This window comes from Ceratotherium simum, chromosome X (assembly GCF_057802395.1).
Source record: "Ceratotherium simum simum isolate JZ-2026a chromosome X, ASM5780239v1, whole genome shotgun sequence".
In the NCBI taxonomy this organism is placed as follows: Eukaryota; Metazoa; Chordata; class Mammalia; order Perissodactyla; family Rhinocerotidae; genus Ceratotherium; species Ceratotherium simum.
Genome location: NC_141940.1, coordinates 74968832 through 74994324, shown reverse-complemented (window position 1 = coordinate 74994324; position 25493 = coordinate 74968832). Strand labels below are relative to the sequence as shown.

At 40.8% G+C, this 25493-nt stretch overlaps 1 long non-coding RNA gene across 1 annotated transcript; it reads right to left on the bottom strand.

Annotated features, from left to right (window-relative positions):
• Positions 1–14297: 14297 nt before the first annotated feature.
• LOC147911894 (uncharacterized) lies at positions 14298–18622 on the bottom strand. The gene is made up of 3 exons (XR_015550686.1): positions 18305–18622; positions 16154–16367; positions 14298–14643 (listed from the first exon to the last, which is right to left on the bottom strand). It is a non-coding gene; the product is annotated as an uncharacterized LOC147911894 (long non-coding RNA).
• Between the last annotated feature and the right edge of the window lie 6871 nt (positions 18623–25493).

Here is a 25493-nt window from a genome sequence, read left to right as displayed (position 1 = left end):
AGGCTCAGGAAAACCTTGGGATCAAACTAAGGAAGCTGGAATTTCACCTGGCTCCTATAGCCCCAGGGTGCTGGTCGAATATTCAACAACTGGAAGGGCATGCTCTCCGACCAGTCAGAGTGAAGCAATGACCAATCAGAACAGAGGCTGCCTGAAAACTGCCTGTATGGACCAATGACTAGTGAAAGGAGTGGTCTCACCCAAACTTTTGCTTCACATTTGACCCCAGGATTTGCCTAACTCTGTGGTAGGGGAAAAGATCTGTTAATAACTGAAATTCAATTTCCTAAGAGTCTAGGAGGTGAGAATAAAAATCATATTTGGGTTGATTTAGTGAAAATAAAGAAATTGGCCATTTCTTGCACTCCTGTGTTTGTCAATATAACAGAGTAAGGCAGCTACTAAAAAGAGTTATCTGGGCCTGGAGTCCTCAGCTGCTCACCTGTGGGTATAAGGGAGGGGCAGGGGGAAGAAAAGGCAGCGTTTTTCTGGGTTTGCCCAGTGAAGCTAGCTTGAGGTGGGCTAAAACCTCTAGGGAACCCTCCCTTCCCCTAGCTTGGTAGTACATCACTCTATTAAATAATTGGAGTGCCCTCTGGTGGGCTGCAGGGGCCCCAGGGCTGAGGAAACCTAAAAGCAGCAGATTGGTGTGCCTGTTGCTAAGTGATGCTCTGGGCTAAAGGATCGGCATTTAATATCCCTCTGAGTTCTGGCCCACTGCAGCTAGCTTCACAACAGAGTGGGGTGGGATGGGCCAGTGGCAGGGGCAGATGATCATAATTACAGCAGACAGGGGCTGCTCTGAGCCAATAAGCTGTGGGGAGGTGGGCGGGTCGGTGGTCCTCTTTGTGAGTGTTGGAATCCCTGAGGCTGCCTCCAGTGTCCTGTTATGCCCTCTGGTTGACTTCACACTTGGGCTTGGTGAGCAGTACAAAGGGGCACCTTTTTTAAAGCTCCTTCCTAAATGGGGCCACCATATAGGTACCTGGGCGGAGATGCAGATGCTAGAGAAGTGGCTGAGAGCGTGGGCTTTGAAGCCAGACTGCCAGAATTCAAAGCCCAGTTCTACCACTTTCTTAGCTATGCAAACTTGGGCAAAGTACTTAACTTCTCTGTGTCTCAGATTGCTTGTCTGCAAAATGGGCCCACCTATCTCCAGTGATGTTGTAGAGGATTAGATTAGATAATAGGCATAACAGCTTATCACAGTGGCTGGCACATGGTAAGCACCCAATCAATAGTCGCTGTTGTTACAAGGGATGCAAGGCCAAAGGGAGTCCTGAGTTGGGGAAGGGAAGGGCCATTTTTGCAGTAAGATTGGCTGGCAAGTGTGGAATAATGGCTTGAGGGGGAAGGGTCAGAGTTCTTTGCATGGCCTCTGTCCCTGTGGGAATTTGGGACTTGGGGATATATATAGTCGTCCTTCTGGTTGCCCAGGCACAGCTTTTTCTCCTTCCATTGGCCTTATGCCCTCTGATAGAGAGTGCCATGCCTTAGGCCTCTTGCCTGATGTCCTGACAAGCCAGGACGCTTCAGGTGTCCACCAGGCTGGTATGGTAATCCAGGTAGAGGTGCTGGCTTCAGTCTTGCCAGGGGCCATGTGGTGGTACTGGGATGATGCCTAAGACACCTTCTGTCTTCGGTCCCTTCTAGGACTGTGGTGGCTGGTCCTGGAACTCTGCAAGCGCCCAGAGAGCACTGGGGCTGGCCTGCATGTGGTACTGAGAGGCTTGTAAACTGCAGGAAGGACCCAGCCCAGTGACATTTCCCAGGTCCTGAAATGGGAAGTCACTGGAGAGGTCTGTGTCCCCAGGCTGTCAGGTGTCAGTCAGCAGTTCTGACTTCCTCTCATAGTTAGAATCTGACAGTAGAATCCCTGGGATTACAAGCCTGCTTTGTGGCAGTCTGCAACTGCCCTGGGCTGTGGTGGTTCCTGCTCAAGTCCATGAACTTCCAAAGCCCTTCCAAGGTGGCTTTCTCAGTCATGAACTCTTCCTTTCACTGAGTAATCAGAATGGTATTCCTAATGACAGCAGTGCATTTATCAAGCAACTTCTGGGGTGGCAGAACAGCCTCGTGAAGAGTGTGAGCTTTAGAGTTAGCTAGACGTGGGTTTAAATCCCAACACTGCAAAATTTTTTAACATCTTTATTGAGATATAATTCACATATCATACAACTCATCCATTTAAAGTACACAATTAAATGGTTTTTAGTGTGTACATAGAGTTGTGCAACAATCACCACCATCAATTTTATAACATTTTCATCACCTCAAAAAGAAACTCCTTACCCACGAGCAGTCACTCCCCACTCCCACCCCAATCCCTGTTAAAGAAAACCAAAGCCAGATAGTAGTCAAAGTGATAAAAACAGATTTTATTCAGGAACTATTGCAATAGGGGAAAAGAGACCTCAGTACAGAACTGGGCTCAATTCCAAATACAGCAAGGACAAGTGGGGATTTACAACCAAGGAAAAGGTTGGGGACGGGGGGCTGGTGGATGGAAAATTACTAAGAGGGGACTTCAGGGGTAGGGGGATGCTTGCTAAACTGACCTAACAGGATTCTTACTGAAAGCAGGCTGGGGGATCAGACATTACCTGGGGTATAGTGGGAGATGAGGAATTTGATGTCAAAGGTGATCAGACATTGAGAGTGATCAGATATCAAGAGTGGGGGATTCTTGCTAAAACTGGGCTATGCAGGCATGAGAACAAGGCCCAAGGACAAGGCCTAGTTGAGAAAAGGGCTTGGGGGAGCCTGACTAAGGTTTGGTCAAGGAGATAGTCTTTGTCAACCCTCCAGCCCCTGGCAACTACCAATCTGTGTTTCTGCCTCTATGGATTTACCTACTCTGGAAATTTCATATAAATGGAGTCATACAATATGTGGCCTTTTGTGTCTGGCTTCTTTCACTTAGCATAATGTCTTCAAGGTTCATCCATGTTGTAGCATTTACCAGTACCTCATTTCGTTTTATTGCAAAATAATATTTCATCATATGAATATTCTGTATTTTATGTATCCATTCATCAGTTATTGGACATTTTGATTGCTTCCACTTTTGGCTTTATGAATACTGCTGTATGAACACTTGTGTACAAGTTTTCTGTGGACATATGCTTTCATTTCTCTTGTGTACATACCTAGGAATAAAATTGCTGGGTTACATGGTAACTCTGTTAAACTGTTTGAGAAACTGCTAGACTGTTTCCCACAGTGGTGGCACCATTTTACACTCGAACCAGCAGTGGATGAGGATTCCAATTTCTCCACATTCTTGTCAACACTTATTACCTGTCTTTTTGATTGTAGCAATCCTGGTGGACATGAAGTGGTATCTCAATATGGTTTTGATTTGCATTTCCATGATGACTAACAAGTTGAGCATCTTTTCATGTGCTTACTGACCATTTGTGAATCTTCTTTGGAGAAATGTTTATTCAAATCCTTTGCCAAATTTTTAATTAGGTTATTTTTTTAAATTATTAGTTGTAAGAGTCATTTATATATTCTAGATACAAGTCCTTTATCAGATTTGCAAATATTTTCTCCCATTCTGTGTGTTATCTTTTCACTTTCTTGATGGAGTACTTTGAAGCAAAACAGTTTTTAATTTTGATGAAGTCCAACTTATCTATGTTTTATTTTGTCACTTGTGCTTTTGGTGTCAAATCTAAGAAGGCTTTGCCTAATGTGAGGCTTAACTCTTAAGTTTTCTTCTAAGAGTTTTATAGTTTTTGCTCTTCCATTTAGGTCTATGATCCATTTGGAGTTAATTTGTGTGTATGTTGTGAGGCAGAGGTCCAACTTCATTCTGTTGCATGTGGATTTCCAGTTGTTCCAGAATTATTTATTTAAAACACTATTCTTTCCCCCATTGAATAGTCTTGACACTCTTGTCAAAAATCAATCGACCGTAAATGCAAGGGTTTGTTTCTGGAGTCTCAATCCTGTCCCATTGATCTCAATGTCTATCCTTATGCCAGTACCACACTGCCGTGATTGTTGTAACTTTGTAGTAAGTTTTGACATCAGGAAGTGTGAGTCCTCCAACTTTTTTATTCTCATTCATATGATTTTAAGGATTAGCTAGTCTAATTCTGCAAAAAAGCCAGCTGGCACTTTGATAGGGATTGAGTGGAATCCATAGATTAATTTGGGAGTATTGTCATCTTAATATCAAAATTTCCAATTCTTGAACATCAGATGTCATTCCATTTATTTAGATCTTCTTCAATTTCTTTCAGCAATGTTTTATAGTTTTCAGTGTATATATTATACAGTGTATAATATTATACTTTTGTCAAATTTACACCTAAGTATTTATACTATTTTAAACAGAATCGTTTTCTTAATTTCATTTCAGATTGCTCATTACAAGTATATAGAAATACAACTAATTTTTGTATATTGACCTTTTATCCTGCAACCTTGCTGAACTTTTTATTAACTCTAATAGTTTTTGTGTGTGTGTGTGTGTATTTCATAGGATTTTCTATATATAAGATCATGTCATCTGTAAATAAACACAGTTTTACTTCTTTTTTCCAATTTGGATGCCTTTTGCTTCATTTACTTGCATAATTTCCCTGGCTTAAACTTCCAGTACAATGTTGAATAGAAGTGGTGAGAGTAGACATCCTTGTTTTGTTCCTGATCTTAGGAGAAAGGATTTGGTCTTTCACTATTAAGCAAGATGTTAGCTGTGGATTTTTCATATATATCCTTTATCAGGTTGAGGAACTTCCCTTCTCTACCTAGTTTATTTCACGTTTTTATCATGAAAGCATGTTGGATTTTTGTCAAATGCTATTTCTGCATCTATTAAGATGGTCATGTAGATGTTTTTTCCTTTATTCTATTAATATGGTATATTACATTGATTGGTTTTTATATGTGGAACCAACCTTGAATTCCTGGGATAAGTCCCACTGGGTCATTGTAGATAACACTTTTTAAATGCTGCCAGATTAGATTTGCTAGTATTTTGTTGAAGATTTTTGTGACTATATTCATTAAAAGATATTGGTCTGTAGATTTCTTTTGTTGTGATGTTTTTGTCTGGTTTTGCTATCAGGGCAATGTTATCCTCATAGAACGAGTTGGGAAGTGTTGTCTATTCTTCTATTTTTTTGGAAGAGTTTGCAAAGGATTGGTGTTATTTATTCTTCAAACATTTGGTAGAATTCACCAGTGAAACCATCTGAGCTTAGGCTTTTCTTTGTGGGTAGTTTTTGTTGTTGTTGTTGTTGTTATTAATTCATTCTCTTTGCTTGTTATAGTTCTGTTCAGCTTATCAACTTCTTCCTAGGTCTATTTCAGTAGTTTGTATCTTTCTAAGAATTTGTCCATTTAATTCAAGCTATCTTATTTGTTGGCATAGAGTTGCTTGTAGTATTTCCTTATAATCCTTTTTATATCTATAAGGTCATTAGTGATATCCCCTCTTCCATTCCTGATTTTAGTAATTTGAGTCCTCTTTGTTTATTCTTAGGCAATCTAGCCAAAGGTTTGTCAATTTTGTTGATCTTTTCAAAGAAACAAATTTTGGTTTCATTGCTTTTTTCTAAGTTTTTCTACTTTCTATTTCATTTATTTCCATCCTAATCCTTATTCCTTTCCTTTCCCTTATTTTAGGTTTAGTTTGCTCTTCTTTTTTCTAGCCAAACACTGCCAATTTTCTTGCTGTGTCACCTAGGTAAGTCACTTCATCTTTCAGAGATTTAGTTCCTCATTTGTAAGATACTAGGGCCTACCTCAGAGGTTTGTTGGGAGGATGAAATGAGATAATGCAGATGAAGTGCTTAGTATTGAGCCTGGCACAGAGTCAGTGCTTAACTAATGGTAGTTTCTGTTACTTTTTTGTGCCAGGTCCTGTACTTGGTATTTTACCTATGTAACACTGCAATTATACTCCACGATGTCTTGCAAGAGTAGAATCCATTATAAGATTTTTAAAAAATCTTTTACTTATGGCCAATTCAAACATGTTTGAAGCCTAGAAAATGGTGTAAACCATTTCTCCACTGTTGACATCTAATAGTCCTTTAGTACAAAGAGTCTGCCTCAGATAGGTGTCTGGAAAGCTCTCATCCCTGAGTTTCCCTGCTTCTTTCCTCTATTATTCCTTTGCCTCCACTTCCACCCCAGGGTCCTGGCCCTATCCTGCTACCACTTCTTGTGGTCAAGAATGGCAAAATCTCTTAGCTCCTTGTGGCCATGACCAACAGGAAAGGCTCTTGGCTCTGGGAAGAGAGGGGAACCTCCCATTCTTCAGTTGAAGTACCTTCCAAACCAACAAGCATCTCTATTGCTTTTATCCATTCCCTCTCCTGAAAAAAGTCAATGCATTATTGTGATAAATGGCCTCCTCTTCACCTGAGATGAAGATGAGAAGGAACAGTTGAATGACTTATGATGCAAAAAGACTCCATCCTTCTCGCCAGGAGTAAGGATGCAAGGAACAAGCATCCTAGTGGAACTCTTTGTACCCTTGCAAAGAAGAGTACTGCCACCTCACTCAATGAGTTAGGAGAACCTGGGGGACATCAGGGGTCTCTGCACACCAGGCAGCAGCTATTCATATCAGATATATCTTTTTTGTGTGTGTGAGGAAGGTCAGCCCTGAGCTAACATCCATGCCAATCCTCCTCTTTTTGCTGAGGAAGACTGGCCCTGGTCTAACATCTGTGCCCATCTTCTTCCACTTTATATGGGATGCCGCCACAGCATGGCCTGACAAGCGGTGCGTCGGTGCGCACCCGGGATCCGAACCCGGGCCGCCAGCAGCGGAGCACGCGCACTTAACCGCTATGCCACGGAGCCAGCCCCTTCATATGAGATATATCTTCCCTGAGCATTCTCAGCTAACTTCAGGATAGTCATCATGTTGGATTTCCCAACATGCTCTGGGGGTGACTGTCCCTGGATCCTCCAGTTAGACACTAAGAGTATCCTTTTCTCAAGAACACTAGCTGCCTTCCTGTCACAGAAACATCTCCTAGTTCCAAAGGCTCAAGCTCTGAGGTGTCTGGACAATGTGAGAGGAGGCTTGCTAGTTCATGGTGCTTTGGAAAGAGCTGCCCACTCCTATCAAAGATTGAGGTAGTCATGGGATTCCCCCTCAAAATTTGTCACACACACCCCACTATCTGTCCCCATGTTCTCCTTTCTTCAGCAGCTTTGAGAATAAACAGCTAATCTGATTATCATCATTATTGCTTTGAGTTGGGAGTATCCCCTATCCTAATTACTTCCATGATGGGTAAAGGTTGTTATGATACATTATGTCAGTGATTCTCAAAGTGTGGTCCCCAGGCCAGCAGCATCAGCATTCACCTGGGAACTTGTTGGAAACGCAAATTCTTTGTCCTTATCCCAGACCTACTCAATCAGAAATTCTGAAGTGGGCCTAAGCCATCTATATTTTAACAATTCCTCCGGGTGATGCTGATGCCACTTGAGTTTTGAAAATCATTGTATTATGGGTACAGCTTCTGCTCCCCCTTCCAGCTGTACTTTGTAAAGTGGCAAGCATTCTAACCAGTTCACTGTCAGATACAGAATTGTTGTCCAGTGGTACAGTAGCTTTCACATGTTGTAGCAAAACTTGATCTCTGAACAGTCATTTGGGTGTCTTACACAGGTGTCACAGTGTTTTTCCTTTGTGTCTGGGGTACTGTGTTTTCACCATCACCTGCCCATTAGCAGATGGGAATGTGCTCCTTAGCTTATCTGCAACTGGGCCCTTATCTACCCATCTGGGCCCTTGCCACTGATCCCAAACAGATACCAATGGTCCAAATATCAGGAAGGTAGGTGGGAGACCAGGGGCATCCCCCTCATAGTATTATGTGTATGGACTCAAAGGGCCACATACTCATTCTACCTGCTTCTGTTATGGCCAGAGGGACCCCACCATGTTTATTAAAGTTCTTTAAATTTCAATTCAGGGGTTCTTTGAATAATGACAGGAGTACTTCTCACTTGTTGATTCCTGCCAATTGAAACAGTTTCTATAACAACCAACTCTCAAACTCTCTCTTGGGCAGAATGCATCCAAACAAAAATGCCTCCCAGCACACCTGTGCCATTATGGATGCTCTGTGATTCCAGGTAAGGCACACTGGGCACAACAAGTAGCAAGACATCAATGTGTTACCTAGGTGATGGCTTTCTTATTCTAGGGGAAAAATCAATTAATTCTAGGGGTTTGGTGGTTGATTTGTTTCCTTGTAGGTTATCTGTGTGGGCAATGATTTTACTGAATACCTGAGATGCAGTTGTCACCTTTTGCCTAAACTTCCTTCGTTATTTTGGGCCAAAGAAACTTAAGCAACTCTACATCCATTTCCTCCCCAAATTGTTCAGTGTTACACATTGCCCATGTACCATAGGGTCATATTTCTAAGGTCATTCCACCCACTTCTACAGCATGTTCAAGGGCATTGTAGCACCTTATGCAATACTCCACTCATTAGGGACACTCTGTGGCTTTCCTGGAGCCTAACACTCATGCTTTGGGAGGCAGCCCTCACATTCCCCACCAGAAGAGCTTATACTTACACCTCCTCTACAGCCTGAAGCTCCAAATTATACCATTGAAATGTGTCCCTTCTCCATCACTGGAAGTGAAACTGGCTTAAATAGACAGAATTCATAACTGCTCTGAACATGGGTTATAGGAGTAGCTTAGGCTTGGAGTCATGCCTTCCTGTTCAGAGAGGGAGCCCCTTTTCCATCACGGATTGCTTGTGGGCTTTATAGAAAAGAGTCCCTACATCTCTGTTACTTACCCAATTGATAATGAATACTGCTAAGGCAGCCACTCAGTAGCATTCAATTTAGCATTGTTAAGGACATATGTTAGAGAGCTGATACCCAAACTTGGAAGAGTAAGAATTTATCCATGATATTTCATTTACTTCAAGCTAAAAACTCAATTTTTTCTAGTTACTTGAGTTGCATGCTTAGTCCATCAATTTGTATACCTCTTTGTTTTCTAATAAATGTCTTTATGGCTATAACCTTATTTCTGAGTACGGCTTTGGCTGCTTCCCACAGATTTTGATGTTTTCATTATCATTGACTTCCAAATAATTTGCAATTTTCATTTTTGTTTTCTCCTCACCCCATGAATTATTTATATGTTTTTAGATGTCCTAATATATGAATATTTATCTTTTTATTATTTATTTTTTTATTTTATTGCATTGTGGTCAATAAATATGATCTCTATAACATACATTTTTAAGAGATTTATCAACAGTTAATTTATATAACCATTCTACATGCATATGAAAAGAATGTGTGTTTTTTAATTGCTGCATGCAAAGTTTTATGTCTATACACATAAGTACATACACACTGTTTACATCGTTGAGCTTGTTAATATTGCTAGTCAACACCTCTCTATTCTTAATTATTTTTTATCTAGTGATTGTTCCATTCTGAGAGTGGAATGTTAAAGTCTCTTGCTTTAATTATGGAATTGTCAACTTCTCTTTGTAATTTTTGTTTTATATACTTTGAAACTACTTCTTTAGTTACCTATTATTATTTTCTACCTCTATTATATTTTCCTGGTGAATGGTTCCTTTAACCAATGTGAAATTTACCTCTTTGTTCCTTTTAATGCTATTTCATCTGATAATAATAATGCTTACTTTCTTTTTGTTATTTATTTGTCTGGAATTTCATTTTCTTTTCCTTTATATTTTCACCCTTTTTTTGTCATTTTATTTTAGCTATTATTTTTCTTCTAGACCCAAGCTAGAGCCTCTGTAATTTAACAGGTGAATTTAATCTCTTCACATGTATTTTTACTATTGAAACATTTGGACTTAAATCTGCCTTATTTTGTGTTTTCTATTTACCTTGATTGCTTTTTGTTTTTTCTGGACCGAAGAAACAGTTTTCTTTTCTCTACTGATTTTATTTTCTCTACTGATAATAAAACAGTTTTATTTTCTCTACTGATTTGAACCTAAACATTTGAAAAGAAGGAAGGAGGCTCAGAGAGATGAAGTGTTTAGTTCAAGGTCACACACTTAAGCATGACTTTAAGTGACTTTGCCAAGAATAAAGCCCAGTTCTAATTGACTTCAAAGTCAACTGTCTCAGATCCTTTCTGGAATGAGGCAGGGTATAAATAAGCAAACTCAAAATCTGGACTCTTTCTAATTTAGATAATGACAGCTAACCTTTATTGAGAGCTGACTATGTGCCAGGCACTCTTCAAAGAGCTTTACCATTTTGTACACCTCACTGTCATGAGTTTGAGCAGAAAGTAAGCACAATGAGTTACGCTGGGCAAGACTGTTCCCTGCCCAGTATTGGAGGCATCCACCTCTGCTACGTGGACATAGCAGTAGAGGTGAGCACTCATCTTCCCAAACACACAAGGTAATCCACCAATCTCCATCTGAGGAGTCATTCATTTTTTCATTTAACCAATATTCATTGAGCACCTACTAGGTACTATGCGTTAGTTTGTGCCCTCTTGGACCTTATATTCTAGTGAGGAAGGCAGATAATAAACAAAAAACAACAACAACAACAAAAAAGAAAATTAAGTTTTCAGATAGTGATAAGTTCTATAAGAAAATAGAGTAGAATACTTTAGAGTGACCAGAGAGTGGGGATACTTTAGATAGGATACTCAGATAAGGCTATCTATAGGAGGAGGTCTGTCTATATCTACAGGCGGCTATAGATAGTACATCTGTGTGTCTCACTGTGTGTCTCACTGTCTATAGTAAGAGGTATTCAGAGAAGGCCTCTCTGAGGAAGGGATATTGGATCTTATAAGCTGAGTAATGAAAAAGAGCAAACCACGTGGCTACAGGGGTAAGCATTCCAAGCAGAGGGAACAGGCCTTGAGGTGGATCTTGGTGTGTTTAAGGTAAACCAAGAAGGCTAAAGGAAAGTATATAGACAGGGAAAGTCGTGGGAGATAAAGTCAGAGAGGTGGTTAGCAGCAAGATTATGCAGGGCCTTGGAGGCCAAAGTTATGAGTTAATTTTATTCTAAGTATGATAGGAAGCCATTGGAGGGTTTTGTTGTTGCTGCTGCCTTTTGTTTTTGTTGTTTTGTTTTGTTTTATTTTGCTTTTAATCATGGAAATTTTCAAATACACAACAAATTAGAGAGAATCATATAATGAACTTCCATATACCCATCACCCAGCTTCAAGAATTCACATATGACCAATCTTGTTTCATATGTGCCCTCCACTCCTCCCGTATACACTGAATTATTAAACATAATCCAGACATCATATCCTTTCATCCATAAATATTTTATATATAGCTCCAAAAGATGAGGACTCTTTATTTTTTAATATAACCACAAACATTGGAGGAATTTATACATGAGAGTGGTGTGGTATGATTTGTATTTAAAAAATCACTTTGGCTACTTGTGGAGAACAGATTATAGGTACTCAAGGGTGGCAGTGAAGAGATCAGTTAGGCTGCTACAGTGGTCCAAGAGACAGATAGTCATGGTCTGGATCACGGGTAGCACTGGAGATGGAGAAAAGTCAGGCTACTGATAGGACGTAATAGTATCTCATGAAGCTATGAAACCTTTTAATTACAAGGTTCTAAGGGAGTTCCTCCTCCAAGACCACAATTGCCTTTGTCAGCATTATCCAAATGCTTTGAGGGAAGAGAATGGTCCCAGGGAACTCTATCCTGAGGTGGCTAAGGATGGTTGCTCCGCAGGTCACCCAAACCATCTGGGCTGAGGTATAAATAAGTATGATGCCCAAATATGTCTCAACTTCATAGTTTCCAAGTATGTGTGGGATGCTGGTCATGACATGGTAGAACACTCCTAGCACTGCTAGGATGGCCAAGATATGATACCTGACTTGGTGGTCTGGGGTCCTACCTACTTGTGAGGCTGCTACAAACTTGCTGAGATCACTGATTCTGAAGGCTTGAGCCAGGACTGAGCCCCCAAGATCACTGCTTGCCAGACCAGCCAACAGCACTGTAGCCACAGAAAGTCCTAGCTGTGGTCAAAGAAGGAAAGGACAAGTGCAAACTAGAGAGGTGGGGTTGAATGTAAGATTTTATCTGGGGATTGAACTAGACCATAAAATAACATGGGACATGGGAGGAGGACCTGAAACAAGTCACAAGTTTGATGCTAAGAAAATCAACAACGGGTTGGGAAGTAGTACACATGCTGGATCAATGAAAGTGATTCAGGGCATGGGCTTCAAATCATTCAGGGATATCAGAGGCCAGTTCCAGCTATGTGGTTTGAGGTTTGGGTGGAGGTGGGGGTGGCTGATACTAGGAATTCTATCAGGCAGGATGAGACACAGACAGATGTTCCTCTACTTGTCTACCCCTTTTGGGGTTACAGATGAAGGTGCATATCTCCTGAGACCTTCAGTTTCCTGAATACCCAGGCCTTTCTGAGCTTAGCCAGAAGAAAAGGGGTGAACAATTGTGGAGTAAGTCTTGTGTGGTCATGATTTCTAGGCCTTGGTTGTCCTAGAGTAGTCTTAGCTTACTATTTTGAAGGGTGGGTAAAGCCTCCTCCATTTTCCCCAGTGATCTCTGTCAATAACAATTCAGAGCACGCATGCGTCTGTCCCTGGCACAGAGTGTCCCCATTTCATATAGATCCAGGCCTGGAAATGAGAAAATGACCTTGTCCCTCCCAGTCCCAGGAGGAGGAAGCTTCCTGAGTTTATGCTCCAAGGATATCTCCCCATTTCAGCTACTGGCAGAGTGGGCTGAACAGCTGCCTGAAAGGCCCACATTAAGTGCTGACAACAGTAGATCAAGGTGAAAGCCACTGCTCTACAGTGGGGAAAACAGGGAATGAGTGACCACAAAAATCAGCAACTTATCCTGGTCCTACTCAGGGCATCTGGGGAAGGAGTTCACATGTAACAGGCCTCTTAGCAGGGCTCATCATGGTGATGATGGTAATGATGATGATGTGATGGTTACCAGTTATTGAGCACTTATTGTATGCTAGACAGTACACTAAGTGCTTTATATTCATTATCTCAATCATCACAGCAACCCTGAGAGGCTCTTATTATTATCCTCATTTTACAGCTAAGGAAACCAAAACTCAGAAAGGTTCTGCAATTTGTCCAACATTACCAGCTGGTAAGTGACTGAGCCCAAATTCAAATACATACAAGCTGACCTCAGAGCCTGAGCTCTTAACCGCTTTGCTATGTTGCCCAAAGAAGGTATCCATTCATAATATAACAAATTTGGGGCAGGGAATCAGTAAGGTCTGCTGGACTAGATCTCCATGGATAAAATTGCATGCCAGTCTGGAATATACTATGGCTTGGATTGACAAGCAAGCCCTGAATATGAAAATGGAGCAGGCATGAAAGTAGGATGGAGGAAAGAGCAGTCGCAGGGGATTCAATTCAGATTTGATGATGCCTGTCCTAACATGTATGCCTGGCTGTGAGTAGTAGATGGTAGGATCACCCAAATACATGCACTCTTTTTAGCTGTAAGAAGGGCCCAAGTAACAGTCCTAGCCATGCTGGAAAACAGTTGTGGCCTCCTGTTCACATGCTAGCCATATCCATTGGGCACCCATTTGATGAGATTTCCCATTTCCAACACCTAAGACATTGTGTAGGAGCCCTGTTAAAACGTTCTAAAAGTGCTCTCCAAGTAAGTGGCATCATTCTAGAGAGGGTTTGGGCAAGACTGTGGAATTCCAAGGCATAGAGACCAACTGGCCCTACCTTGGCTCTTAGTGGCAGATCACCTTTGGTAGGGATTGGTACATTCCCTCTTCAATTCCTCCAGGAACCCAGCATAATCGCCATGCAGGGGAAGGTTTCCTGACTGTGCACATAGAAAAGCCAATGTTTTGTCCTCTCTTGTCAGGCTAGAAATCCTTCAGCTTTGCCCCCACTGTAAAACTCAAGACATTATTAAGCTGCATCACAAATCCAGGAGGGCTTGTCACCCATGTGACTATTCTCATGGAGGTTAGTGTGGCTGTAGATAGGAATAGCCAAGCTATGTGATTGACAGTCTTCACTCCTCATTTCTACCCTGACATTTCCTATAGATTCTCAAACTAACCTGGTTAGAAGTCCACAATCCACCTTCTACTAGTTAATCCCAGAATATTATCACAATCTCTTTCAGTGAGCTTGGCAGGCACACAAGCCAATTTATCTGCCTCTAAGGTACCTGGAATACTGACCAAGGACACAGCCTTCCAGAACAGTATAACTTCTCAGAAAAATCAAGAAACAGAGAAAAATTATGTCTGCACTGAGATTTTGACTATGCCACACGTTGATGTACCAGGGCCCATATTTCTAATAAGATACCATGGTAGTCATAAATGCTATTTACCATTTATTTCTGGCTTTCCTCCTTCAGGCACATGGTAGAATTGCAATTCCCTCACCCCTTTGAAGTTAGGCATGGCCACGTGACTTGCTTTGGCTAATGAAAAATGAGTAGAATTGACATAGGTTACTTCTTGGTAGAAACTTTAAGGGTCAGTGAGTGATTCAGCTTGTTCCTCTCTCTTCATGCAACAATCATGGAAATGAGTTGAGATAGAGGCTGTGTCAGCTTGAGTCTCTGACGCCTATGATGAGCAGACCCCTCAGTTGACCTGCAATGGACATGTAGCATAAACAAAAAACAAATCTTTATTGTTTTAAGCACTAGTTTGGGGGTTGTTTGTTACCGTAGCATACCTTAACCTATCTTGACTAATACAGACAAGTATTCTCTCTTTCAGAGATGAGAGGCTCAGGAATTCAAGGATACAGATAAGATCTTAGGATTTTGGCTTTTCTGGCCCTCCGCAGTCCTCACTGAGACCTCAGATCTTTGGATAAAGGAAAAGAACAGGAAAATATGATGTTGGCAGAATTACTTAGTCTTAACATGGTGACAATAAGTAACTACTTCCTGTTTTGAATAACCTCACCTTCTTGGGCCAACTCAGAGGTTATTTATGAAGCTGGATCTATGAGACATTTGTGAATATAGGAAGGTGGCAAGTGGAAAATAGCCTTCCAACTATCTTTGAGGACCTTTTCGCTTCAAACCAGACTGGATCACCCATGGAGTATGTGGCCAGCAGCCAATAATGGTGGTCCTCAACACTCTGGTTCTTATTTTCTCCCTTTCATCTATTCTTAATTTTCTATTCTGACTATTTCTCCCATTTCCAGTCTTGCTCTTACTCTTTGGACTTGACTTCCCCGAGTTTTTTGACTCTTGGCATTTACTTGTTGGCTCTTGCCACTCTATGGCACCACAACAATATCTTCCATTACTGGGCACATATTATACACTAAACACTGTGCTAAACATTGCCTCATTTAATTTAATTCTCACAACAGCCCCGAGAAGTAGGTATTATTAGAGTTTCTACTTTATAGATAATAAAAAATGAGGCTCAGAGAGATTGTCAGCTAGTGAATGACAGCTTCAGAGTTCCAATTAATTGTATCCCATGCTTACCTAACATAAAAGCCATGTTTTACCACCTCTACAACCACCCAACTCTGGCCCTTGGAACTTAAACTATAGCAGCTACCCAACCACTGCCTGACTTTCTAAAGGGGCCCATCTCAGCCCTCACTAAAGGATTAGACACCACAGACACTTTGGACAGTTTGAATAATCAGTGTTTCCCTTTGCAACAACTCCTAGATTGACTTCCCCAGCCTGCCTGGATCAAGGGGCAATAGTGAAGCTGGATCACATTTCCATTTACTCTCCAAACCTCACTCCCAAAAGCCCTCAGTCTGGGAAAGCCCAAGTCATCTTGGCAGCATCACCTCTGAGCCAACCCAATTATATGTCTGAAAGGCCAAAAATCCTTTTTATAGGCTTAGGCTTGTCAACAAGCTCCCCAAGCCATCCAGGGAATATTTTGGGGCCTTTGGGCTTGGTGAGATTATAGAGGCTCACAACCCGCCTCTTTGTTTTTCTAGGCTGTTTCTGTGATCTACACCACTGAGGTAGGCTTCCCAGTAGCGACAGGAGCACCATCCTATCACAAGAGGCCCCTGAACACTGGTATAGGGTACTTTCATTCTTGTGCTTTTTTTCTAGGAAGTGACTGTAGCCAGGATAGACTCTACAGGACGGGAAGAAGAGCTGCTCACCAGCAAAGCTGCTTCAGATGCCTACAAGCCTTAACTCAAGGGGGCTCTGGACAATCCCTGATCACGAGGTCAAAACATCACATCCTAGATGAGCTTCTTCTCAGCCCCCATCAGTGCAATTGGTCCTCTTCCTTGGAGGTTTCAGTTTCAGATCACCGCCTGGTTGTGAGTTCCTTCTTCCTGAGACACTGTGGCCCCAAAGACACAGGAAGAGCTATGTGACAAGATAAAGGATCATTACTAGGCGGATGCATACACCATCAGGATAAGGTCCACAGTGTCTCAGAATATCTTCCAAAGACAAGAAGAATGGGATGAGAAATGTGCTGCTCTACCAGGAGACCACAGCCCATCCTATCAGGGGAAGCCTTCAGACATCTCAACCATTATATAGCCCTAGCAGGCCACTGAGGTCCATTCCAGGAACTAGCTATGGCTGCCAGGACTTCTGGTGGCCACAGATCAGGCTTGCACCTTACAGGACATTGACATCCATGAGAGTTTACAAATCCAGGAGGCCATTGAGTCTATTGAAGTCTCATTGAGACCATTGCAAACTTTTCTAACAGGACATGCTCACCTTGTGATCTGTATTGGGCCTAACTTCCCTCCCAGGGCCACAAGGCCGTATGGTGGTGGTAGATGCCCTCACCATGGTGGCATATTTCATCTCTTGCTCCAGATTTTCCTCTATACCAGCGACCGCTGCCTTGTTAAGCAGGAACTTCAATTTTGTCTCTAGAGTTTGTAGGTTTGACAGTCTTCAAAGCTTTCTCTGTCCACATTAGATTATTTATCCCACCACCCACAAACCAGAGAATATATTGAGTCCAACAGCAGGACCATAGAAGGGTACCTCCTGGTCTAGACATTACAACCACCATGAAGGCTCCACCTACCTCCCCACCACAAAGCAAAGCTCTAAGAACTCCTTGTCCCTCTCCACCAAGAGCATGTCCTGGCATTCTAACTACAAGCTTCACTCACAGCTTCCTCAAACCACAGAGTACCATCATAGCCACAGACCACCCAGGAAAACCTAACAGAAATTCTGTGGGATACAGCAGGAAACTATACTAGGCTTATGGCAACAGGCATCAAACACCAGCTAAGGCTTGGCTTGTGGGAGGCAGAATATCCATTTAAAAGATTAATAAATGGTCCTCTATAGCACTGGATATGACTTCTTGAAAAGCATCCATTGTGCAAGTCCCTCATCTGGGCATATCTTCTGGCTCTAGGCTGTGCCTACGACATTTTTGGAGATGGTCCTTTTAATTATGTATAAGGAGTCAGGCTGTGGTAGTCCAAGATAGGGACCAAAGAAAACCTTCCCAAACCCCCTGAAAGGCTTATGCTTTTGTGGAGGCCCTGAGAGAGGCCTTGACCATTCTTAAGAAACCCCGACAAAAACTGGACAGCCACTTACAAAAGAATGAAAGTAGACCATCATCTTTCACCATATACAAAAATTAACCCAAAATAGATCAAAGACCTGAAGGTGAGACCTGAAACTATAAAACTCCTGGAGGAAAATATAGGTAGTACACTACTCGTCATCAGCCATAAAGGGATCGTTTTGAATTTCACGTCTACTCAGACAAGGGAAACAAAACAAAAAATAAACGAGTGGGACTTCATCAGATTAAAGAGCTTCTACAAGGCAAATGAAACCAGGATCAAGATGAGTAAGGAACCCACCAGCTGGGAAAAAATATTTGCAAACCATATATCTGACAAGGGATTAATCTCCATAATGTATAAAGAACTCACACAACTGAATAACAAAAAAAAACAAACAAGCTGATCAAAAAATGGGCAGAGGAAATGAACAGACACGTCTCAAAAATAGATATACAGATGGCCAATAGGCACATGAAAACATGCTCAACATCACTAATCATCAGGGAAATGCAAATCAAAACCCCACTAAGATATCATCTTACACCCGTCAGAATGGCTAAAATCACCAAGACAAAAAGCAACAAATGCTGGAGAGGCTGTGGAGAAATGGGAACCCTAATCCACTGCTGGTGGGAATGCAAACTGGTGCAGCCTCTATGGAAAACAGTATGGAGATTCCTCAAAAAATTAAAAATAGAAATACCTTATGATCCAGCTATCCCACTACTGTGTATCTACCCAACGAACCTGAAATCAACAATCCAAAGAGGCTCATGCACTCCTATGTTCATCGCAGCATTATTCACTATAGCTGAGACATGGAAGCAGCACATGTCCCTCAACTGATGAATGGATAAAGAAGATGTGGTGTATATATACACCATGGAATACTACTCAGCCATCAAAAAAGACAAAATCGTCCCCTTTGCAGCAACATGGATGGACCTGGAGGATATTATGTTAAGTGAAATGAGCCTGAAAGAGAAAGACAAACAGTGCATTATTTCACTCATATGTGGAAGATAAACCAACACACGGACAGATAGAACTGTTTGGTGGTTACCAGGGGCTAGGGGTGTGAGGGGTGGGCACAAGGGGTGGAGGGATGCACTTACATGGTGACTGATAAACAATAATTTACAACAAAAATTTCACAATAAAAAAAAAAAACCTGCCCTGAAAAAAAAAAGAAACCCCAACAAAGAACGGCAGTTTGGCTAGAAAGCAGTAGCTATAAATTTGTAAGTGTACCCTGATATCCTTCATGGTTCACAGGTTCAAAATTCTAGAAATTAGCACAATGTGACTGACATTTTCTTACTCTCCCTCCCCTATCCTGAAGGTCTTTCTCTAGATTGGTCTAGAGATAGTGGTCTAAGGACCACATAGACCATTCAAAGTTGGAATCCATTCATCTACAGTTCCCCTATCCACAGAATAATAGCTCAGAATACTCATGGGAGGCATGTCTCAGAGAGTGTTAAGATATCATGGAGGTGGTCCATCACATTTGGTCTAGGAGAACATGGGAGATATATTCCACCTTGTGATTGGAAGTGTTTATTCCATTCATATTTAATGTTATTATTGACATGGCAGGACTAACATCTGTTATTTCGTTATTTGTTTTCTATATGTCTTACATCCTTTTTGTTCCTCTGTTCTTTCATTACTGCCTTCTTTTATATTAAATACATATTTTCTAGTCTACCATTTAAGTTCTTTTGTTATTGTTTTATTAGATTTTTGAGTCATTTTCTTAATGAGTGCTCTGGGGATTACAATATACATCTTAACTTGAAACAATATAGTTCAGATTAATACTAACTTAATTATGGTATATAGAAACTGTATACTCCAATATAGCTCCCTTCTACTCCTGTCTTTTGTGCTATTATTGTTATTCCTCTTTATATACTACAATCTTATTAACACAGTTTTGTAATGATTTTTTTATGCATTCACCTTTTAAATTAGCTGGGGGAAAAAAAGAGTAAAATTGTATATTTTATACTGTCTTTATATTTATCTATGTAATTACCTTTACAAGTGCTCTTTATTTCTTCATATGGTTCCAAGTTACCATCTAATGTCCTTTTTTTTCAGCTTGAATGACTCCTTTTAGTATTCTTTGTAGTGCATATCTCCTGGTGACGAATTCTCTCTGTCTTTGTTTATCTGAGGATATATGTATCTTTCATTTTTGAAAGATAATTCTGTTGGATATAGAATTCTTGATTGACAGTCTTTTTCTTTCTGCACTTTAAATATGCCATCACACTGTCTTCTCAGTTCTTTTGTTTCTGGTGAAAAGTCAGGGATCCCTTGTATGTGATAAGTCATTTTTCCCTTGCTGCTTTCAAGATTTTCTCTTTGTTTTTAGCTTTCATCAATGTGACTGTGATGTGCCTAAGTGTGGATCTCCTTGTGTTTGTTATGTTTGAAGGTCATTGTCTTTCTTAGATATGTAGATTAGTGTTTATCATCAAATTTGGGAAGTTTTCAGCTATTATTTCTTTAAATATTTTTCTGCCCTTTTCTCTTTCTCCCCTCCTTCAGGGATTGTTATTATGCATATGTTGGCATACCTGATGGTGTCTCCCAGGTCCCTTTGGATCTGTTCATCTTTCTTCATTCTTTTCTCTTCCTACTTCTCAGAGTAGATAATCTCAATTGTCCTATGTTTTTTTTTTTTTTTTTTTTTTTTAATTTTTTTTTTTTTTTTTTTTTTAAGATTTTATTTATTTTATTTTTCCCCCCAAAGCCCCAGTGGATAGTTGTGTGTCGTAGCTGCACATCCTTCTAGTTGCTGTATGTGGGACTCGGCCTCAGGATGAACGGAGAAGTGGTGCCTCGATGCGCACCCGGGATCCGAACCCGGGCCACCAGCATCGCAGCGCGCGCACTTAACCACCAAGCCACAGGGCCGGCCCGCAATTGTCCTATGTTTAAGCTTATCAATTCTTTCTTCTGCCAGCTCAAATCTGCTGTTGAGCCCCTCTGGTGAATTTTTTATTTTAGTTAGTGTATTTTTCAACTCCAGAATTTATATTTGGCTCTTTTTTATAATTTATATGTCTTTATTGATATTATCTACTTGATGAAACATCATTCTCCTACTCTCCTTTAATTCTTTAGAGATAGTTTCCTTTACTTCTTTGATATATTTATAATACCTGATTTAAAGTCTTTGTCTAGTAAGTTCAATGTCTGGGCTTCCTCAGGGATAGTTTCTAATGACTGCTCTTTTTCCTGTGTGTATCATACTCTCTTGTTTCTTTGCATGTCTAATAATTTCTTAAAAACTGGACATTTAAGATAATATATTATAACAGCTATACTATCAGAGTCCACTCCCCCTAGAGTTTGTTATTATTGGTGAGTTTTTTGTTGTTGCTGTTGTTGTTGGGGGGGTTGTTTTTGTTGCCGCCTATTTGTTTAGTGACATTCCTGGGTTAATTCTGTAGATTTTGTACTCCCTGTGTTATAGGGCCACTGAACTCTCTGATAGATTTTTTTAAGTTTTTGTTTTTGTTTTTAATCCTGGTTTCCTAGAGATCACACCTTGGTTTGTGGTCAACCAATGATCAGTCAGAAAATTTCTTTAAATTCCTTGAGCAAGTAAGTTTTCCACTCTTTGCCAAGAAAACCTGTGTATGAAAGCATTCCTTCAAACTTCAGGCAGTTTACAAGTCAGCCTTAGCTTTCACTTTCTGCTTGCCAAGACCAGATAGTTGAGTGACTGGGGTCTTCTCCTTTTCTAGGCCTTTCCTGGATATATGCAGAGTCTTCTTTTTTTTTTTTTTTTTTATTTTTTTTTATTTTATTTTTTTTATTTATTTTATTTTTCCCCCCAAAGCCCCAGTAGATAGTTGTATGTCATAGCTGCACATCCTTCTAGTTGCTGTATGTGGGACTCGGCCTCAGGATGGACGGAGAAGTGGTGCCTCGATGCGCACCCGGGATCCGAACCCGGGCCACCAGCATCGCAGCGCGCGCACTTAACCACCAAGCCACAGGGCCGGCCCATGCAGAGTCTTCTAAATTCCCAAGAATACTTTGAACCTTTTCAAATTGCCCTATGGTCATCTAATTTAAAAGATCTTCCTTTTAAATTTTTGACCAGGCTCTAGTTTGCCCCAACTGAAATCACAGCCTTAGGCAGCTGCAAATTGTTATTGTTTTTGGTAACGCCATGGATATAGAGCTTTGTTCACAGAGCTGTGCTCAGAGTCAAATCAAACAGCCACATCACCTTACGAATGGAGATTTTCCAGTGAGCTGCTAGTTCCATCAAAACATTGACTATGCTCTGGACATGGGGCTTTTAAGGGAGCTCCAAAAGAGGTCAGTCCTCTTCTTTGGCTGTCAGGCTGCTAGCTGTTCATGGCTACCACATCACTAAGCTGGATGTTTATTCTGTTCCATCTTAAACTATTTAGCTGTTCCTACACCAATTCCATACAATTTTAATTAACATAACTCTTTGATATACTACAATTTTTCTTCAAAGTAGTGCTTTTAGTCACATATTAAAACATTTGAAATGCAATGCTGTCATTGTTCATTTCTAAAGTTTGCATATTTCTGTTTGAGTTCATCTTTAACTCAATGGTTACTTAGTTTTTTAACTTCTGAGTATATTTTGTTTGTTTCTTTCTTCTTTGTATTTTTGTTTGTATCCTTCAGAATGTTGAAGGTATTTCTCAACAGTTTTCTCACATTCAGTACTGTCAATGAGAAGTCTAGAGCTACTCTTAGTCTCATTTCTTTGTGGCCAATTTGTTTTGTTCTCTCTGGGATATCTTAGGATAATCTCAGTCCTTTACATTCTAAAAATGTCACCATAATATCTGTATCTAGCAGGAAATAGATGGCATACTCAAAAGAATAACTGAAGAGAGTTTACTGAAAGGTCAGTTTGCAAGGGTATGGACTGGTTTAAGGGACACAACAAGAGATGGTGAAGCTCCCAGAGACTAGAAACAGCAAGAAAGAAGGAGCAAAGAGAGAGAAAAACTTTTGAAACTGGTGAGAGCTGGAGCTATGTGAGAAAGGTTTCCTGCCAGAAGCTGTAGTGTAATGAAGCCATTGCTAAACCATAGCTCACCTAGGAGGGGACTAGGGGAATATGCATCCTGATTTCCTTGCCCTCCTGCCCTTCAATCTCCTGCCACTGCTTCTAACTGGCTAAACCCAAAAAGAAGCCACAAGGCAAGGGAACCCTGATGATGCAGTCCATAATGGTCTGTGTCCAGGTGCATAGAACAAAGTAGAAAAGGGTAATCTGATGGCACAAAATGTGGGTCATTTTTCATTCATCCCAGTCAGCACTTTGTGGCACTTTTCAATCTATACACTTCGTCTTTCTTCAGCCAAGAAATGCTTTCCTTTGTTATTTCTTTGAATAGTTTTTCCACGCCAAATTCTCTATTCTCTCCTGGAATTTATATTAGATGGTTAATAGAACTTATGGATCTATCATTCCCATCTCCTAATTTTTCTTTTAAATTTTCTATTTCTCTATCTTTTTGTACTGCATTCTAGGAAACTTCTTTGGCCCTACCTTCCAGCTCACCAATTCACTCTTTTTTTGTGTGTGAGGAAGATCAGCCCTGAGCTAACATCCATGCTAATCCTCCTCTTTTTGCTGAGGAAGACCAGCTCTGAGCTAACATCCATTGCCAATCCTCCTCCTTTTTTTTCCGCCAAAGCCCCAGTAGATAGTTGTATGTCATAGTTGCACAGCCTTCTAGTTGCTGTATGTGGGACGTGGCCTCACCATGGCCAGAGAAGCGGTGCGTCGGTGCACACCCGGATCCGAACCCGAGCCACCAGTAGTGGAGCGCATGCACTTAACCACTAAGCCACAGGGCCGGCCCATCACCAATTCACTCTTCACCTATGCCTGTTCTGCTATAAAGTCCATTGACTGAGTTTTAGATTTTTTTACAATCGTTTCTTCATTTTCCAAAATCTCTAAATTTTCTTTTTCATAAAAGCCTATTCATGATTTATAAATGCAACATCCTCCCTTAACACTCTGAGAATATTAATTATTTTTAAGTCTTATTCTGTTTGCTTTAGTATCTGTTTCCTTGATTTTAATTATGTTTGTTGAGGTTGGTGTCTCTCATGGTGTTGATTTACCTCAAATGCTTGGTGTTTCTTCATTGTGTGCTCATCTGCCCGTGAAATATGTATCTGTTTACAGCACTCTGTTTCCAATGATTATGGGAGATGTGTGGGAAATACTGCCAGGCAGGATGTATCAGAGATTAAAATACAACAAAAATGACCACTATCACTGTTAGTCAGTATTGTTGTGGGAGGTCTAGCTAATATAATAGACAAGAAAAATGAATGAGGTATAAATATAGGAAAGGAAAATATACATTATTATTTGCAGAGGATATTATTGTACACATAGCACACCTAAATGAAATAGTTTAGACAAGTTCAGGATCAGGGTGAGGGTAAAGAGACATTTCTATGGCCTAAGTCTGTTTCCAGGAAGGATGGAATCAACATATTCCACCTTGTCTCTCCCACTGAATGCAGCCATAAAGCCTGTACAGAATACATGAATAGCTATTTAAAAACTTAAAAGTAAATGGCATGTGAATTGGGGGAATAAGACAAGAATTCATTGTGTCGCTGAGGTGGTGGTAAGTTTGCCATTTTTTTTTTCCTTTGCTATCCCTCAGCCTGGACTCACGGTAGCCCAAAACTCAGAAGTTGCTTTCAGTGCAGACAGAGAGATCTCCAGGAAAGGCTTTTCAGTTCAAGCTTCAGGATTGAGAACGTAGTCTCCTAGAAGCCATAGTTATGGCAGTGGAGGCCTGTGGTCATTTAAAACTCTGAAAGAAGAGGACTGTCCTCTCTGATCAACTGGACCACCCTCTGTGGTCCCAAGAAGGTGGAGTGAACCCACATTGCTTTTATTGTCTCTCTCTGTCACGTTGTCATTGGGCTCCTTACACAGACACAGTCACAGGAAGTGCACGGCAGAACAGGATAAATAAAGCCCTAGTTTTCTGGCTGGAGGACCAAGAAAGGGAACCCCAGTAACTGGAATGTACTGGGAAGAGTGCAGAAAGGGAGGAGCTCAGGAAAGTGACTCCACAAAAATGTCTATAAATTCCTGGGCTCACCCTCAAGTGTTCATGTGTGAACCTGATCTTAAATGACATACCAAAAATATATCACACAAACATCAATAAAAAGAAAGCAGGGGGTCCAGGCCAGTGGCACAAGCAGTTAAGTGTGCGCACTCCACTGTGGTGGCCCGGGGTTCACTGGTTCAGATCCCGGGCACGCACTGATGCACAGCTTGGCAAGCCATGCTCTGGCGGCGTCCCATATAAAGTGGAGGAAGATGGGCATGGAAGTTAGTCCAGGGCCAGTCTTCCTCAGCAAAAAGAGGAGGATTGGCAGATGTTAGCACAGGGCTGATCTCCTCACAAAAAAAAAAAAAAAGAAAGCAGGAGTGGCTATATTAATATCAGAAAAAAAGTAGACTATAGAGCAAAGAAAATTACAAATATAAACAGGAACATTACATAATGATTAAAGGGTCAACTCACCAGGAATACACAATCCTGAATGTGTATGCAGCTAAGAAGGGAACCTCAAAATATGTGAAATAAAAACTGATATTGTAAAAGGCTAAAGGAGAAATGGACAAATCCACAATTATAGTTGGAGACTTCAAGACTTCTCTATCATTAATTGATAAAACTAGTAGACAGAAAATCAGCAAGGATATAGAAGAACTGAACACCACCACCAACCAACTAAATCTAATTGATATTAACAAACACTCCACTCAACAACAGCATAATATATATTCTTTTCAATTGCACGTGGAAGATTCACAAAGATATACCATATATATACCATATACTGGGTCAGGAAAAAAAACTTACATCAGACT